This window comes from Poecilia formosa, unplaced genomic scaffold (assembly GCF_000485575.1).
Source record: "Poecilia formosa unplaced genomic scaffold, Poecilia_formosa-5.1.2 Scaffold12, whole genome shotgun sequence".
NCBI lineage: Eukaryota > Metazoa > Chordata > Actinopteri > Cyprinodontiformes > Poeciliidae > Poecilia > Poecilia formosa.
The window spans coordinates 330543-350241 of record NW_006799951.1 but is presented as its reverse complement, the minus strand read 5'-3'; the positions used below and the strand labels follow the sequence as shown (position 1 = coordinate 350241).

Here is a 19699-nt window from a genome sequence, read left to right as displayed (position 1 = left end):
ATTTGGCTATCCCATCATTGTGGGTTTGCTTTTCTGGAACAAAGTTTGGCTTGTTGATGGTGCATGTTACGCTCCAAATGCTCCCTTTTGTCCCCGACCCTGTTTGTGGTTTTTCCGGACAGAAACTTTATGGATAGTTATGGGAAAAGATTAAACCACAGGGTATCATCCTTCTTTTGTAGACAATGCAGTTCTGTTTTATTCAACACACGCTGGAACCGTTCATGAGTCCGAATGAGAGTCAGCTCCTCTAAATCTGATGCCATAGATTCATAGATAGTAAAAAAGTGGGTTGCTCCCTGCAAGGCAAGGGTCTGCTCAAGCAAAACAGTTCAAGGCTCTCCATGTCTTTCTTAAAGATTATAGTAGGATTGTGGAGAAGATGGATAGATGGGTTTGGGCTCCTCCAGTCTGTCATAGTGCAGAAAAAGCAAAGCCAAGAAGTGAAGCTCTTGATTTAGGTTTTCCGAGAATGAGCTGGAGAGTGCTGTTACCCCTCTGACAAGATCTTGGATAATCAGGTGACAATGGATGAGTGAATCAATGGCAAACCATACATGCAAAAGAACAGATAGACGGAAGGATGAACTTCCGAACGACAGATAACCGTTTCTGTCAGTGAGAGAAGTGTTTATTCAGCCAGCTAACCGGCTGTGCTCAGCAACAGGTGCAGGACATTCCATAAAGTCGACACTTTCCCCAGTCCACCACCTTTTGTGGCATCCCATAAAAACACCTCTACTCATATGAATGGTATACGTTTTTATTTTATTTCTTTTTACCTCGACTATAAATCTTTGGAAATCTTCATGCTGGTAACGTTCTCCTGTGCAATGATGGACAACTCCACTTCCGTGAGAAAAAGAAAAAAGTTTTCATGTTGAAAGGGCTCATTGCATCGTTCCAGTCTTCAACCAATTCTGTCCGTTCTTGGTGGGATTCATATCAGTACTTTGGCAGAGACTCTGAATGCGACTCTGTTCCCGTCTCGTGTTGCCCAAGGCCAGGTTTTCTTTGCAGATGGAATCCGCTCCTCCTTTCAAAGACGTTTCCAAGGTTGTTGTGTATTTTAATATTCGTGGTACCATCATGCCAGGGAAGTATTGCCAGTCTAATCTCTCTGGAAGCAGAACAGGACGGACACGCTTCTCCAATGAAGGACTTCAAAAAGCATGTCAAGCATGGGCAAGAAGAATACTTTTTGAGATCATGTGGGACGAATATAAAAGTTGCTTAAGAAGAAAGGAGCTAAACAAAAAGGAATGCCATTCTCATGGTCAAGCCAACAGCTGGAAACAATATGCTTTTACCAGATTTATATATTAAAAAAAATATATCAGAGAAAACTACAATAAGATTCAAGATGAAAATGTCAGGGTTAGTCTGAGACAAAGCCTGGCCTTGGACAGAACTAAACCATCATCTCTAACACAGTATATTATTATTATTATTTGTCTCCTAATTACTGCAGTAGTCATAAATTATCCCTAACCTATTATGAATGCATCACATTTTTTGAATAAATCTTTGAGAGAAATTGATTTGAGTTTATGCAATAATTATGCACACGGCTGTGTAAAAGAAAAAAAAAAAAGCCACAGCGAGACTTTAGCAGCTTCAGAGTTCTGCAGAGACAACACAATGCAGAGAAACGTTTAGTTCTTAACTAGACAACTGCATCAAAGAAGCAGGGGTGACCTCAAGGCAGGGTGAGACATTGTTAAAAAAGGAAAGTATCCTCACACAACCTGTTCTGCTCTGTCCCTAAGCTGGAAAGGAAAAGACAATGTTCTTTCTCATCCTCCCACTCCACACAGCTTTTTTACCTCTGGTTGTTTGTGAGAAATCCTTTGCAGCACACAATCTCTCCCCCCTCACCTACCAAAAAAGGCCGATTTATAAAAGTGAAAAATGGGCTGCTAGATGAAAACCAGAATGAATCCAGCAGGGATAAAAATACACATCCTTGCCTTTTGAACATTCTCGCTGTTTCCCGAAGGTGGAGATAGGACACCTAAGGGAATCATATGTTTGATCATGCTAACATTTTAAAACACTTGTCTTCATTTATGTCTGGATCTGGGTGACTGTCAGAAAAATAATGAGAGCACAATAATTGACAGGTGTTTATGTGAACAGGCCATCAGATTAGCTTAAACAAGGCCTGCTTACTATTAATCAGAAATAATCCAAACTTCATTGATTACAAAAACTGTTTGGTTTCAAGAGCGGCTATATTTTAGTCTAGTTTGGCTAATGAAGTTAATGTTATAAATATTAAGAGAATTCAGTCTGATGACAAGTGAAAAGTCTGGAAATTAGGATCCCGGTCAAATAATTTTTAAACGATTGGCACTCTCTTGTCTCTTTCACCAAACATTTCCCTCATAAACTTAAAAAGACGATCTGCCTCAGAGCTACCTCTGGCCTGTCGCAAATCACAAGAGGTGGCAGCGATAGCCTGCGCAGCTGTGGGCTTTCAGAAATGACGCCGGCAGTGCAGGACAGGAGACGTGGTGCAGCGTGGGTGTTGGCACATTAAACCTTTGCCTCTCCATATCGTTCTTTTCACAACAATAAAACACATTTTTTTTTGCCCAATAGCTGCAATTTTATGTTGGTCGCAGCTCAAGTAAGCCTTGCAGTCGCATTTGAGAAGATGATTTGTTCTGATCTGTTTGTGTGTCCTTGGCTTTCAGAACTGTACTTAGGCCATGCAGGCAGTTTTAGAGAGCTAATAAATTTAGGTTTCCCTAATGATCGTGTTTTATTTTATTCTGTCTGTCGCTGAAAAATATGAATAAGTGAGACTGCAATGTCCGGAACGTCACAGATGAGTGACAGCACTAATGTAGAACAGTACTACTAAAATGTAGTGAGTTATTCTACTGCAATCTGTGGTAAAGTTTTGATGCTACTACTCAGATTGGAACTCTGTATCTGCAAATGCCTGATTTTAAACTACTCAGATCGCTATCTGAGACAAAAAAAAAAAAAAAAACTAAGAGTGAAACATCCCTAATGAATCATTTGATGTAACATTTTGCAGCTCTTTTATGTGCTTCACTGAAAATGAATTATCTGGCTGTGTATTTGCCAGCCTGGTCTTTCCTTATCTCAGATTTGTTTACATCATTGGTATTTGCTCATACACACACATACTCTGTAAGATTGTGGGGGGCATATGTTCTCCCAACTGTGTCTCGGGAATTAAGCTAGATTACCTGGCACCTTTATCTATTATCTTCGTCATCCTTTTTTTTTAAACACCTGAGAGCAATAACAAAAGAATAAGGACAAATAAAAAAGTACAGCTGCAGCTATTTTGCAAAGTTGGCACTACAACTTTGCCAACTTAAAACAAAAACCGTTTTATTCTAGGAAAATTAAGCAAAGTTATCATCGGGACCTACATCAACATAAAACATTATGTAGTCTAAGACTAAAAAAACTGTCACATGAATCTGACAGCCACAATAGTTTGGATTTATTTTCTTTCCCATATCTGGACAAAGTGGAAAGAAACTCTGAATCATTCCATCATGTTTCAGTTGATTTTTCCAAGTATTGACACTGGCCACAGGATTCTCAGTAGGGTCTGGCTGAATTTCTTTCCCTGCAGAGCCAAACAGGATCCTGCCCAGCTCCTCATAAACAGCAGCTGCAGTCTGCTGCTCAGTTTCCAGTTCCCCCAAAGCCACCAGCACTGGACGGCCCAATCAAAACCAGCACCCGGCGCTCCCTCGCTCTGCTTTCACAGAGTGCGCGACTGAAACAAGAAACGTCCCACAATCAAAGATCCGCGGAATAAAAGAAATATCCTTTTACCTGCGTGACCTCAGAGGCGCTCGTGCTGCAGCTGGCACCCGCCTCCCTCCCCCGCCCCGCCCTTCATGTATTCCTCCCGCGCGGTCCGATGCTGACCTCTCCTTAAGAGGAGATCTGAGAGAAGAGGAAGACAGAGGAGAAGGTTGTTAAATTTCCCCTTAATGGAATGCCGGGGAGAACCTGGTTCAGACAGAGGACAAATGTATCACAGAGAAACACACCACGGTGTTGAAAAATGTATGCAGGAACCCATGAGGGAGTTTGCTATACTGCCCCATTTACTCTACCTCCTAACCCTGCTGGAGAGTCAATGAACCAAAGAACAACTGCACCACCAATCACACGCCCTGTGCAGCCTATATACTGCAGCAAACCTGTCCCAACACCCCTATCCCCCCCCAAAGCACAGGAACAATGTCCTTCTCAAAGGTTATCTGCTTGGTCAGCCCCTCATCCTGAGTCCATTACACACACAGAGTGGTGAGATTCCCTGCCTTAATACACCCCTCTTAGTCTCTTCTCACTGCTTCACTGCCTCCTTTAACTCCTCGTACAAATCCAGCATAGGCCAACAACACCCACCCATACCGGTTTTTGGGATTAGCCAATCAGAGCATTTTCTGTGCATCTCAGCGTTGCTGTAAAAACGACAGCATTTGACTTGATTATTACACATCTACTTCATTTGTTTAACTTCAAGTCCCAAGAATAAATGCACAATAAATAAAATACAAGTTATCCAAGAAGATGAGGAGAAGAGGAAGGTGATGGTTTGTACAGGTGTATTCGAATAAAAAAGTCTGAATATATGTCCAACTGGAATCATTTGTTAGGTTAAAAGCACATTCTGAAAATAACCTTTAAGCAGGTATTAAATATACTTTTCATTAAGCCCAATAAATGTCTTTTTTTTTGTTCTAATCCTAAATGCCATGTTTTCATTAGTGTAAGCAGACAATCTCCATAATTAACAGAAGTAAAGGCTTTAAAACACGAGTCTGTGTGTAATTAAACTACATAATTTGTTTCACTTAGTAAATTGACTTAATGAAAATAATGAACTTTAAATAATATTCAAATTTCCTAAATGGGTCTGTGAGAAAGACATTTTTTTTTTTTCTTGAGGTTGACTCTTGCTCCATCCTGCAAATCAATTCTAAATCAGGCCAAAATCACACTAAGCAGCTGTATATGTTGCACTGACTGACAATACTTGGTAACAAAAAAGATTATTTTGGGTGTCTAGTGAAATAACTAAGCTACGGCGAAAAACAAGATGCAAATTAACTTCACCATACCACAACTATAAATGCTGCTGAAGTTATCATCCACTTCACAGCTTCCCATTGGTGATAAAATCAAGGGCAATTCAGCTGCTTTTTAAGAAATCTGGAATATATGTAATCATTTCTGGCCCAATATCTAAAATCTGTTGGTCATATCTGTAAAAATAATGAAATCACTGGCACATTTGTTGGCTACTATACTCCAAGTGTTATAAATTCATGCTTTTCTTTTGAAAACAAGTCCAACCAATTTCTAATTATGTAAAATAAACAACAAATCAAAATCACATGAATAGAACGCAATCGCATAGACGGGTTAGATTTCATGGCCCAGTCTAATCTGATCCTACATGTGTGTAATTTAGATTATAGAGCCATTATGGTAAGAGTTGTGTATGTAAGACAATCCGGCCACCAATCCTTCCTCCTCAGGAACCAAGTGGAGACGTTAAAATCTGCAAACATTTCACAATCTACACTGTGCATGTAGGCAATATTTGTGCTTAATACAGAAGCTGTCAGATAAATTAGGTAGGTCTGTATGGTTGAGAGAAATTTATGAAGGAATACAATATTATAAATGAAATGGAATATAATTAAAAGACTTTTAAAAAATTAAGCTCCACAAAGCTAAACCAAGTTAGAAATTGGCGTTTTGTCTTGTTATTGGGCTAACAAGACAAAATGTTCCTTCACGTTCTGAAGGTTATAGCAACTGACAGAAACAAGTCCCGCAGGAGGATGCAACATTCGTCTTTCTGTTTCACCTACAACGTAGGAAACAAACTTTCTTTTGCTCAGCCTGACTTCTTATCAGAGTTTCCAGCACTGAACTATAAAAAAACAAAAGAAAAAAAGTTAATAATTTGTCTAACTGAACCCGGTGGAAGACATCAAGAAGGCTAGAAATAAGCTTTTAAGCCACAATTCTGTGAAACGCACAGATAAAACGATCAAAAGTGATGTAAATTGCTTTGTTCTTGGAACTATATCTCTCACTCATCTGCTGATATTCGGAAAACAACAAAGATATTGTTTAGAAGGAAGGAGCGTGCGGAGAAAACCGAGCACCCCCTCAGTACAACACAACACCTGCTCGCTCATTTAATCCACGAGAAGAAGAAGGCAACACACTGAAGAACATAATATGGGAAGAGGGGGTTGACTTTGGACGGAGGCCAAAAAACCAAGAGGACAGGGTGGGGGTGGAGGGGGAGAGGAGGAGAAAACCATAAATACGCAGGGAGGCGAGCAGGTGTTGCAGACAAATGTGATTTACAGCTTCTAAGTCTCATACACTGCTGACAGGTAAGCCTATTAGGTTGATATTACACAGCTATAACACACACACCGGCGGACCCTTTTAAAAGCATTTGTGTACTCGGTGTGCAAGGGTGACCTGTTAAAGGGAGATTAAATTGAGTTGTTAAGGCAGCCGTATGTTAACTTCCTTATTGTTTTGTTTTGTTTTTTCCTTTTTATTTCAGATTATCTTAGTCGGTAGCAGTGAAACATGATCCCGTTTTATTACAGGTCAGATAGAATTGAAGGTCAAAAGAAGAGTAAATGAATGTTTTGTTCTCACACTCTAAAAGTCTTTTAAAAAGCAAACAGAGAGCTGAATGCCTCGACTGCGACCCCTTTTCTCTTTTTTTTTTTTTTTTTCTTTTTTGCATATTGGAAACTGCCAGGGAGCAATCACCCCGGAATGCAAACATTTATGAGAAACTAAATGCGCTAGAACACCGAGATTCGCAATCGAATTTCTCTTGTAATGCTGCATGAGAGACAACCAGACTAGAGGAAAATTGCTACCACTTGAGCAGCTCGCTTACAGATGGTGTTGAGAGCAACACGGCACAAAGCAATACGTTCCTTAATAACGTGGTGAATGTCGCAGTGAAAGGCTCCGCGGTAGCTTCTGCATACTCAAGCTCTTTTTTTTTTTTTTCACTTCACCCCTCCTGTCAGAAGTGCAAACTCTTTCATCCTGGATATAAGAGTCTGCAGTAAGAAATCCTCAAAGAGACTAATCGTGTTAAATGAGGTTTGTGTCTGTAGCCGTGACTTCTGAGCCTGTGTGCAGCAACGTCGGCTGGGGGTTGTAACGGAGACTACAATTTTTCGTCACCCCTTAAAATCTGAGCTAACTCTCTGCAAAAGCCAGGAGATCTCCATTTTACGACGCCCGATTGGGTTTTAACACTTGACCAGGGTTGGGTGAGATTAACAAAATTTTCTGTGTGCAAAGTCTTTAAAGTGATGCGTACGATAAAGCCAAAGTTTGTCTGGAGAAAAGCCCTTAACGCTGTGACGTTTACTTTAGCTTCCTGCGGGGGACCCTCCTCTCCAGTGGCTACTCATTGACAAGCTCACTAATGTGTGCACATGTGTACATAAACACACCTTATCATCCGGGGCTGAGGAAGCAGGAGGGCTATAAAGGCCGACCTCATCTCCTTAAAAACAGGCCGCACTGTCCCTGGTTGTCTTAACACAACTCATCAACTGTTAAACCAGAGAGAGAAAGGCCGAGCAGTAAAAATCAATGCCCCCAGCACAGCAAACGCCCATCAATTATGCTAGGTGGAGGAGGAAGGAGCAAGAATTTGCAATAGACAAGAAGCAAACAGAAGGAAAAGGAGGAAGGCGAGGATAAAGTCCATGTTAAGTTAAAAGCAACGGGCGAGTACGCTGCCCAGGATTGATTACCTTTATGCAAATAAAAGAACGTGGCAACCGGAGAATGCAATTTTCAGCAGCAGCAGCAGCAGCAGCAGCAGCAGCAGAGGCTTTGAAATCGATCGAAGCCAAGAGAGAAGCCATTTTCCTCCAGCCAAGATAAAACCCTTTGCTATGAGCTGTCAGATACTTATCAGGAGGAAATTAGCAAAGGAATGTCATTTTCCCCAAACAAGCAGGTCAAGTGTTTCTCCCAGTATTTCACGTCCTTCACTCACACCCAAAATTACTCGTTCTCTCCTGCGTGACGATGATTCGTGAAGAAAACGTTTGAGCATAGCATTCATATTCCACAAGCTTTAAGGTGGTGCTTTATTGTGAAATGGCCAGAAATGAATGCCGTTTTTAATATTTTGTAAAAAAATAAAAAATCTAAATCAAATGGCACGCACTGGTGTTTAGACACCTTTAGTCGAATAAACCTGAACACAACCCAGTGCAGCCGACTGCCTTCAGGCTTTTCCCAAACTTTGAACTTCTCATGGAGAAATGTTTAGTCTGACATGTAAAGAGAGAAAGAAGATAAGGAAAGACGGGTGTTATCCATCTAATACGACTTACACTGAGTTGTTTTTAAAATAAAAAATTCAGCAAAGCTGGTAGAGACGCACAGGAAAACACAAAAGGTTGTGTTGGACTAGCTCACATACTCCTTAAAAATCAAGACTGTGTTTGTAAAGCAAAAAAAAAATAAAAAATACTTTTCTGAGGCACTGTAATAAAGAGCACAGGCATCCCATACGGCGTGAGCAGCAACAACTTGCTGTTTGAAACATAGAGGATGAGGTCTCTCTTTCGCCTTGGCTCCATGGATTGACCCCGCAGCCTCCCAGCACCCGCACGTATGCACTGACGCAAGTCTGTCCTCAATCTGCGAGCCTGATCTCACCAAAACAATATTTGAGTTTTTGGCCTGCAGTCTTTGTTACTGGCTGAAAAGAGAGGACGGGAAAGAAAAAAATGAAAAAAAAAATAAAAGAAAATAAAGAAAGCATACAAAGAACAGAGCACAAAGTGATGTCAAAGCAAGGCAGTGGCCCACACAAGACAGCCTTGTCAGGAGAGAGAGAGAGAGGGAGGAGGGCAGCGCGGCGTCAACATCAACACCGCTTCTGCAGTCATCGCTCAGCAGGTAATTATGATAACAACGTGTTCCCTAGGCAGCCTCTCTCTGATTTAGTTTCCAGGCACTTACCCTTCCTAAAATCTCCCCTCGATAACATCTGATATGATTACAAAGTCGAGATCCTTTTCAAGGAGCGCCCACTTATGTGCCTCTAATTTGGTGTACGCTAACCTTCCCTCTCGTGACTACTCTGTGATGTTTCTGGTCTCGTTGTGTACGCTTGGTTAAGTCGTTGCACAGTTTGGATTGTCGCATCAGTTTTGGAGAATGCCATGACATCAACAGGCCTCACCTACAAACACCATGTGTTACCGGGAGCGCCGCTGCCGCCGCCGCCTCCGATTGTAAACACGGCATGCGCCACGTGCGTGCGTGTGTGTGTGGGGGGGGAGGAGGGGCTCGTCGTTTCATTGTGCCTAAACGTCCAGGTTCACCGGCGGGAGTCCGGCCCTGAAACGAGTCGGCCAGAATTGACCCTGCGATTACCTCCGCGGCGCGGCATTATCCTTCCTCCGCTTGTCATCGCGGTCGACCTCCTTTTAAACAGCCAACGCTGCTCTGTAACAGAACTGGGCTGTTGACATACTGAAGACATTTAAGATAATCCCAGAGATGTCTCTGTGTTTTCCAAGATTACATCTTCAAAGGGGAAATGCGCCCGCCAGCCTCTACTTGAAAGGGAGAGAAACGCAGTGGGTCCTTGTTCTGAAGGAGGGGGTGGAATAGCTGAAGAATGCAATCACGGTTTTGGAGTGGAAGGAGGCCTGTCCTGGCTAGCTACGCTGGCAGGAGGGTGAGAGGACAGGAAGGGGTGGAGGTGGCGGTGGAGAATAATCAGACCTGCAGAGAAAACACACCTGCTGGATGGGACAAAGCAGACAAGACTCTCACCTGTGTGACCCGCCACAGGCTGTAAATCACTAAGCCCGCCTGCGACCCGGTTCTGCCTCTTGCATTGTTTGCAAGTTGAAACTTTGATGTTAAACACTTAACCGAGACCTTTTTGATCAGTCGGTTGCTTCTTATCCAGTCACATTCAAATTCGTTAACTTGCAATATTTTAGAGATTTTTTTTTCTTTCTTTGATCTCAGGAAAGAAAAGAATCTGTTGAGAGGGAATAACTTTTTCATTCTTAGCCAAACAGGATAGATTAACAATATTTTTCTATTTACATTCCTAAAGTTAAAAAAAAACTTTAACTTTAGTTTTTCTGTCTAGGCATCTCATCTGTCTGAGATGCCTAGACAGAGGCATCTCAGCAACTAATCATCTAATCAGGTAGGAGAGAATAGAAGATCATTTCCTAATTGGTGCATCGAGAGTATTTGTTGTTTTTCTGACTTAAATTGGAGTAATTCGATCATGGCAGCCTTTTTGTGTTTTAGTTTTTGTTTTCAATCTTTGTACAAAAATGCTTAAAATTTGTGCTATTTTTACTCAAGACTTTTAAGCATGTGACAGTGCTCCAAACCCAATTGGTATTTTATGTCAACAGAAAGCCTGTGTTTTAAGCTGCTGCAGGTAGTTTTCCTGACACAACAGACACTGAGATATCAACAATATAGAAGCTAAAAACATTGGCAAAATTTACACTTAATTATTGCTAAATCTTTGGGTCTAGACCTTTAATGTGTCTGTGTTTATAAAAGTGTCGATATAGAAATAATAGCTCATGTTAATCCAGTTTAAGTGTGATTGTGATATTATGTTAAGGCGAGATTTGTCCTTTATGGCCAACTTGTTCTGTCGGTGTCGGACTTGCATGCTGTAACTCCAGTGATAGTGACTTCATCGCTCCTCTGCAGCCTCCAGTGTCCCTGCATCCTACTTGATGCTTTATGTCACCGCAAAACATTTCCAAACACCTTGTGTTTATGCCCGTGCGTCTATCTGGAGAACAAGCGTAAAATGTTTTTGATCAGCTGTGTCATATCCAAATTGCTTGTGAAGCACGAAATGAAAGCAAGCAAAGCGCAAGAAAGAAATTGTGACTCATATCTGCACAAATGTCAGCTGTGACGTCCACCGAGGCGGTGAGCGCCTGCTAATGACTCAGGGAAGCGCTGGCTAACGTGGCTCTGACGGACATCGCCGTCGCTCCGTCCGGGCGTGCTGACCGGCACAGCCGCGGAGCTCCTGCTAATTATAGGCGGTGAGTGTTTTTCACACTGTCCGTGAGTGGGAGCTGCGAGGAACACAGAACCAATAATAGCAGTTCCTACTACCAAGGCAGAAACTGGGTGCTTGTGCCTCGTTTCAGCTCAAGATGACATCATTAGTGAGTCAAAAGACCAGAGCCCACCCTCCGACGAGGGATCAGAAAGCACAGGATGAGGTCTGTCCAGTGTCACAGGGAACTCTCTGTACAGCACGAGAGGGTTAAAAAACACCCAGACAAAGAGGCACAAGTCACTTAACCACCACAGGGTTATTTATGTGCTGCAGAAGAAAGGAAGACAGAGCAAAACAAATTTGTCATCTGCAGGAGGCAGTGAGTGAGTCCACCAGTCTGCTGAATCATAATTGAGTCTCAGAGAGAAGAACTTATTTTAGAATGAGCAGCGATAAACAGCAGCGCGTTCGGCACTGGGCACGGTGTTTTTGCTCTGGCTGAGCTCTGCGACGGGCCCCTCCTTGTCCCTCCAGCCTCACTGGCCATGGTTGAAAAATTAATGCAGCAAACTGACAACACTTAGGGCCTCCCTCCCTCCTTCCTCGTGTACCAAACAGGATCAATTACCAAAGCAGGGCTCCACTCAGCAGCGCTGAAGAAACAAGAGGCACTCTCCATCACAGCTGTGCAACCGTTTCTGTGTGCGTGTGTGTGTGTGCATATAGGTGTGTGTGTGTGTGCGTGTGTGTGTGTGTGTGTGTGTGTGTGTGTGTGTGTGAGGTTCAGGCCAGCTTATGATGAGCAGAAAGAGGAGGAGGTGGTAATAGTCTGTTTGCTTCTCTCTAATGACAGCAGCAGAGTGGATTAGCGAGCCTCCTAGCCCATCAGCATCACTCCGCCCAGTAAGTGACAGAGCATGTAAATAACCAGTTATGGCCACCAGCAGGAGAAAAAAGAGAGAAGATGGAGAAAGTGAGACTAATATATAGAGAGAGAGAAGAAGAAGAGAGAGAGAGAGAGGAATGGATGGGCCGTGTGAAATCGTGCATGTGCCTTCATTTGTATGCAGGTGGAGATTTCAAGGAGTTCCATTTCTACAACATCAGCCAAGTTATTCAAATGCAGCACATCTGACTGAAGAGGATAACATAAAGAAAGGCATCAGCAGAAATGGCAGCAGGCAGTAATCCCCTGGCCTGGGCCACTTGTGTTTGCCACGTAGACATGCAACACTGTCAGCCGCTGCACCCATACAGGCCTTATCAGTGACAGCCACGGGGCTATTCTAATAAGCCTGCCGAGGCTCCGAGCTGCTGGGACAGACGGGGCGACAAGCGGACAGACAGGAGGACACTACCTGGGAAAAGATGGGCCTGAGAACCAGGTGTTGACCGGTCACTGTGTGCGTTTTCTCGTGTCTTTCTGACATGCCGACAATTTCATCTAAAAGGTACTGCAAGGGAACACAGAGATGCGCCAGGAAAGACGTTGGTGAGCAGAGTCAGAATTATAAAGCTGCTTCCCATACGTTGCTGGACAGATGATCTCTGCCAGACCTTTCTCAAACAACTCTACAGCAGAAACGCCGTCTCTAGCCACACCTGAGCTTGACGACTGCCACACAAGTGATGTGCCAACCTCCAATGTGGCTGAAGTGTAACAATTCTGCAAAGATAAGCCAGGATTTTAGATGTTCTGAAGCACAGATCTGTGACAAACATCCAAAAGAATAGGAAATCAGGAAGGGGGCAATTTTTCTTTTTATTTTTACACCACTGTATACAGCATCAGAAAAGTTAGAAAATATATGTTAAACATAGTTATTTTACCTTCTTATGCTACAGGCTTTAGAGAGGAATCAGATTTGATTCAAACTGGCACTGGCAACCCAAAGCTTGACAAAAATCACACATTGGTAATCGTCAACAAACTTTTTGATCCGAGTGTCTCGACAACCGACCCTACAAGTGTGCACTTTTCTCCATATCTGTGACGCTGTTGTCCGTTGCTGCTCAACTCCCCCCACAAGGGAGAGTATCCATCTCCAGTTTCATCACCGATGTACAAAAAGGTCAATCAGACAGCTCCCAGGCTCTTCTTTGTGATTTATGCTTTTGTGTTATGAGCTGTGTTCACATTCATCTCCATCTGTAAATCTAATCACTCTGCTTCACGGCTGCGGTGCCCGGAGCTTTCAGGACAGAAGCCTACGGGATGCAGCTTGTGTCAATACACCAAATGTTGACATAAGACGGGTAACAAGTGCTGCCTCGCTTCTCTGACAAGGCACGAACACGAGAGGTCAGATAAGAAGAGCGACCACATTTCTGTTGTTTCTTTTTTATTAACAATCGCCGCTTATTGCTATCTTTGCATGCCTGGATCTCGATAGTTGTGTCATATCTCCAGGGTTATTTTTCTTAGCTCCTCTTAAGAGGCTGCAGTCTGTGAAAAGGACAAAATAAAACAGCAACCAGAGTGCTGCAGGGCTTCATTTGTAGTCAATAAATAACTCCAGTATTGACACCAGTAAGTGAGGGTGTCACTCAGATGATGCAAAAACAGAGCAGCGTTCCTACAGAAGTGCTTCAAGGCATTCTCTGGGTCTATGCAAGGCATAATCATTACCTTGGCTTAAGAAAGCCTCCGTAGCCACTCGAAGCTGAGAGACGTAAAAACATCGACTCTTGCCTTGTCTCGGAGAGTTTGCAGCAGAAGAGGCTGGACGCTTTTGCTCAGCGGCTGCCACAAGCAGTACGAGGACTTAATCTGGTCTCCCGTGTGGAGCTGCGACGCCGTTTTCTGCGAAGATTCCCCGCGCAAAGGCCTGATGGGAACCTTGGTGATGACACACCGCACCCCGCGGGCCTGTCAGCTCGTCTTTAGCCTGCTTGAGTCTGCAGTCGGCTCTGGAGAATTTCCAGTGCCGCACAGACTCGCGCTGAAACGCAGGCTGGCACGACTCTACAGCATCACTTCGAGTACTTAGTACTTCAACATCATGAGCTCATGTCAGAAAGTTCAGTGTAAACACAGACTGAGTCAGTCTGGCTTACATATTAAATATCCTGATGCACGTAAGAGAGTGGGAAGTTTCAGGTAGGGAAGACCCAATCAGGATTGCTGGTTCTCCATATATGGATGTTTTTGAAAACTCAAAATCCCAGTTCAGGCACTTTGTTCAAATGAATGCCATATATGCTTGAAAACACCTCCGCTTTAAAGTGCAGTAAAACAGCACATACGATATTTCATGGTCTAATTTAGCATTATTTTCTGCCCACTTACACCAGCCACAAATGGTTTTCAGGAACATGTGGGATCCTTTTTTTTTTTTCTTTTTTTCTTTTTTGACAGCAACAGATATTTTGTGCTAACAGGAGTTTCTACCTTATGCTTCAAACCATATACCTGACAAAACACTCTTATTTTTCTACAGGTACTGTTTCAAATTCAAATACTTTTCTGAACTTCTAGGCTAATGCGAGCAATGATGACATGTTAAAAAAAATTAAGTTCTTCTCTAATGCATGAAGTTTGTCTCCAAGTAGGCAATTACTGATGGACAAATAAAGGTGCATAAAATTACCTTTTATAACTTACTTTTTGGGCTGATCAATCCCTCTGCTTTTTTTCCTGTTTCTAGCTAACACACTGATCAGGATCATTCCTGGTGCCTGGAATCACATCCGGACATCCCTGATTTCAGGATTGTTGGATTAAAGGTCTGGAAACTTTTCCTTTACATGACAAATAAAGCTATGATGTCATCACTAAAACACAAATCAATCCATGTCAAAATGCACAACAAGCAACCCTTAGATGAAGAGAGTCTAAAAAAAAAAAATCAATGCAGCATCCTAAATTCCTTTGACAGATATCAACTCAAGATTTTAAGATGGTGACTGATTTTTTTTTTTTTTTTATGTGCCACCAAAATGCAAGAGGAGGACTTTTAATAATTGATGGCGCTGGAGCGGGAAGATAACCGCTCTCCTCCTGTTATCAATCATTAATGGAGTTTCCATCAAAAACACTTCAGCCCCTCAAGTATCAAATCTCTCTTGAAGGTGGAGGAGCCACATTCAAAACATCCCACTTAATCGAAGGGCATACAATGTGCTCTGTGTCCCCCCCCTTCATTTTCGCTTGGGCAAATTAGGATAATAACGTCGCAAATTGCCAAATTGTTCACGGTGCGAGCGTAAAAGTGGGTATTTTAGTCGAGGTCTACGTGTGAGTGATGAGGGTTAATGGGAAAATACTAAATGTCTAAATGGCGGCAGCGGAAACAGCCGGCCAACCTGGCGCTTTGCTTTCTTTTGCTCTTTAATGTGTGTATGCAGAACTGCTTAAAGCCTCCTCTGTTTATCTTGCTCGCTCTTTAAGCCAGCTGGGCCCGTCTGGTCAAAGTCACGCAGGACACGATGTGCTTCGGCAACACTAATAAATTTACACCGCTAACCTTTAAAACGACACCGCTGTTGCTTACACGCAGGCCTGCGTACGTTTGGAAAGACGCGCAGACACAGGCCTCGGTTCATGGTGGAGTTGACGGCGGAATTTAAAGGATCAGCATGGGTTAAACTGAATAAAATGTACTTTCAGCATCCCGACGCCCTCGGATGTCACTTGCACATCATGCGCACACTAGACGACATAAGCACTGCTGCTATAGCTACAGCTGTAATGATAGAGTATCTCTAATTACCCATCAAGATGGTTTTGACAGTGTTCTGTGTGCCAGCGATCAGTGTCGTGGCACGGCGCCAGCAGCGACTCGGTTCTGTGTGATTTGTAGCTGCAGCTGAGTAGTGGGTGGTACACCGCCGGAGCTGCAATGCCACACACTTTCATCCCTGTCCCCTCATCTCCTTTCTCCATCATTCATCCCACCCTTTTCTTTTTTCTTTTCTTTTTTTCTTTCCTCTCGCAACAACCCTCAGCGGTGTAGCACTTGGGCTGTCCTGCATCACCGCCCCGACCTTGCTTGTCATCAGTATTTACCAGGCTTCCCGAAGCTGCTGCACAGCCCAAAGAAAAGGGCCGCAGTGAGAATTCTGATGGCAAATATGAGCTTGAGGCTTTCAGGTTTTAAAAGTAGAGGGGAGAGAGGATTTTAAAGTTGTAAATGCTATTATTTAAACTGGGTAAGGTTTATAATAGCACCAAAGTCGTTTTCGGCCAACCAAGCTGCAGACATGCAAGCGGATCCGGCGCGGCAGACCTTTGAGCTGCATGCAAACCGCAGCATCCCCTCAAAATGATAATGGAGTCGTAACGTTAATCATGTCTGCCGTAACAGTTCATCACATCAGCGTTTTATGGTTTCCTAATTAGCGCTCCCTGAGAACAGGTAATGGGGTCCACTGCATCCTAAATAATGTGGCACAAACACGTTATTATCTTTCTAAAAGCAGTCAAAGAACAAAGCAGAGAAGAAGAGAAATAAACATTTTCAAAAAAAAATGTGAATGTAAAGCTAAGAGAATCAGTTCAGTATTTAGGTCGGTGCTCGAAAGAGACTAAAAATTTAGTGATTTGAGGTTAAAATCCAATCCGAAACAAGCAGCATTCCAAATAAATATTCTTTATTTTAGCAGGGGAGGCAATGTGTTTTAAAAAAGGTACTGTTAAACAGGATTTTACTATTGTTTTCAAACAAAGGTAAAATTATTGCAGAATTGGCCTTTTAAGCCGTCTCTGGCATTCTACGTTATTGATTGTAAACAGTGAACTGTAATCGCTTGTCTTCATCTTCAAACCTAGATCCTTACATTAACTCTCGATTTGCTGCCATCGTTTCTGAACCCTGCACGCTTCCTAACAGAGGAAAGTAAAAACCTGGAAAAGGTTAAGCAAAGCAACTTTTACAGCGCTTTGTTCAGCTTTCCGCACAGAAGTCTTTCTGTTGCCTACATAACCTTTTTGGTGCTCAGTTATGGTGCATTATCTGAGTAGAAAAATATGTGATTTCGAAAATTTGCAGAAAATTAGATTCTGGTCACCAGTTGATTTCGAGATGTAGATAAATCTTTGTAAATGTGATTATTTTTGCCTGTTTTATTTAGCCGTTTTAGAGACTGCAGCTAATCAGCTCATTAGTTAGCTGTGTGATGTTTAAACTATTCTAGGTTCTGCAAATCAGAACAGACTCAGTCCATACTTTGTCCCAGAGGGTGTTAATAAATCTTAAGATGAAGCAACAGGATGTTGTTGTTTTTAAATGCAGGTTTCGTATTTTTAGCATTTCTATTTGCTCCCTGCAGACTGTTTTCATCTTTATTGAAATAAACTGGTTACACTAGTGTTTGTACGTCATCTTTTGAATTCCACACAATCCAACATACCTGTACTGACTGTTCCAGGTTTGGGATCAAGCTGTAAATTGTTTCACCTTGGAGAAAGTTGCTGCAGTGAGAATGAATCGTTTTTTTTCCCCCACAAATGACTGCATAGATGGTGTCCATATGTATCTTAATATAATATCCCCTTAGTGATAAGGGGATATTATATATACTCATCAAATAGTGGAGTGAGTGTTGAACCAACCAGTCAATATTTTATGTAAAATCTGCAGACTTTGTAAGTTTTATGGGAGGCAAATTAATCTAATCAGCAGAGGAAAATGACACCACACACCACAGAGGCTGGATTACATGTCAGCCTTCTGTCTACATAATGTCAACACACACATACACGCTTATCTTCGGTTTGACCTGAAAAATCATTTACATTCAAATCGTGAACCAGTTTGTGGGCTTGGGCTTCTGCCAGCAGTGCGTCACAGGTCAATTATCTTTCAAAAGATAACAGCCGACGTCTCTTCCTCTTATTGTGATTGTAATTTCCTTTACATTGATTCGCACCAAGTGAACAAGATTTACTTTGAAGGGAAACAGGTGTAATAATAGGGGCTAATCTACATGTCACACATGTTTGGCTTTTATTGTGCGGTTCTGCTGACTCAGGTTGTATGAGCCGAATCAAAGCAGCTTCAGATTCAGTGACTCTGGAGATTTGGCAGGCGGAGCGTTTTCCAGAGGCTCTGAACTGATCAAATGGGTTGGCTGATTTATCAGAAAGAAACATAAAATCCTGTAGTTTGTAAATCTTTCAAGCGCTTGCCAAACCTGCCGTTTTCAGCTATTTAAACGTGTTTGGCCCTTTTATGGGTGTCCCGCAAGCAGGCCGGCATTGCATCATATGGCATCAAAATCTCACTGAAGGAGTGAGCAGAACAACTTGTCACAAATGTGGTTTACACATATTATAATTGTGCAGGGTTTTTTTTTTTTAAGAAGTTAAAAATTAACAGCTTCCATAACTTTTCTTCCCCTCCCAAAACACAAAGCATGTGCCAAAGTTATTATTATAACTACTAATAATGGCAAATCAACTAGAAGTTTTCCCCTCAATGGTAATCTGCTGGTCAAACAATGGAAAATCTCATTTTCCTCTTCTTATCAGCAGATGCGGGAAATCATAAAAATTCTTTGAAACATATCAAAACTGAAAACATTCACTTTTTTGCTCTGTAAATGCAAAAACAAACAACGTGATTTTCACAGGGGCTTGATTTTGAGTTTATCTTTTTATCAAAAAGCGGCTAGGAATATTTGATATAAAAACTGCTATTATTTTTTAATACCTTTATTCTCTGTCGAAATTAAAAGCATCACCTCTATCAACCTCTATCAAGTTACAGCACATTGCTCAGTCTTTGCTGTGTGTTTATTTTTCAGTACATTAATATATTTAAATAAAAATAAAACATAGTCAAATTAACCAGTGATTTATCTTTAGAAGTAAAAAAGGAAAGAAAAAAACAAAACAAAACAAAAAAAAAACAGGAAATCCATGTTGGTCCCAAAAAGCCTGAGTCATGTATCCCCAATTATTATTTCAAAGAAACATCTTGCAGAGTTTTTCCAATAACATTGAGATTTTCAAATCTTTTTACGGTTATATCGCTTTTACGTATAAGAACTGGATGCTTAAGTTAAAGTTCAACAATTCTTTCAACTGTTTGACACTGAAACTGCAATTCAGAACTATTAAAAAAATGTTTCCAGCAACAAACCGTGGAGCAGCAGGATCTTGCAGAGTGTTAAGTCAAGCAGAAAGCGCAGAGTTTTGAACATGTTGATAGAAGTATTTTTTTGGTTGCGGAGGCTTCTTTTCTTCCAATTGTTCGGGTTTTACTTAAAGGATTTTTTTTTTTTTGCTTTTTGGGGATTCCATTTTTTTTTTTCTTTTTTTTTTTTCTTTTTTTATTTTTTTTTTTATATTGTATAAAAAAAGATTTCTGTCATTAAATTTGCCTACTGGCAAAACAAACCCAGGCATACTTGCCGCTGCTGTCCTGCACAGTCATGTGTGGAGGGAAATTCATGTTCTGGATATTCCTCTGCCATTTGCATGGGGAAAAATCCCTCCTTCGCATTTGAGAACTTCATTGCGCTGTTCTTCCTGCTGTTAACTGCAAGAGTAACACACCCAAAGGCTTACTAAAATCTTGGCATACTACACGTACACCAGTGACGTGCGGTGAGGTTCATTGCTGGTGAGGCACTGACTTATGACTTAGACACCATGCATGT

At 41.9% G+C, this 19699-nt stretch overlaps 1 protein-coding gene across 4 annotated transcripts in view; it reads right to left on the bottom strand.

Moving 5' to 3' along the window:
• Positions 1-19699, bottom strand: part of zmiz1a (zinc finger, MIZ-type containing 1a) — a 123629-nt gene that overhangs the window by 86173 nt on the left and 17757 nt on the right. For 3 of the 4 annotated variants that reach the window (XM_016667753.1, XM_016667742.1, XM_016667751.1), the window contains exon 2: positions 3829-3942. The exons of the other annotated variant lie outside the window; for it this stretch is intronic. The gene's annotated coding sequence lies outside the window, so the exon portion shown is untranslated. The remainder of the gene's footprint in view (positions 1-3828; positions 3943-19699) is intronic. 4 annotated transcript variants of the gene reach the window in all.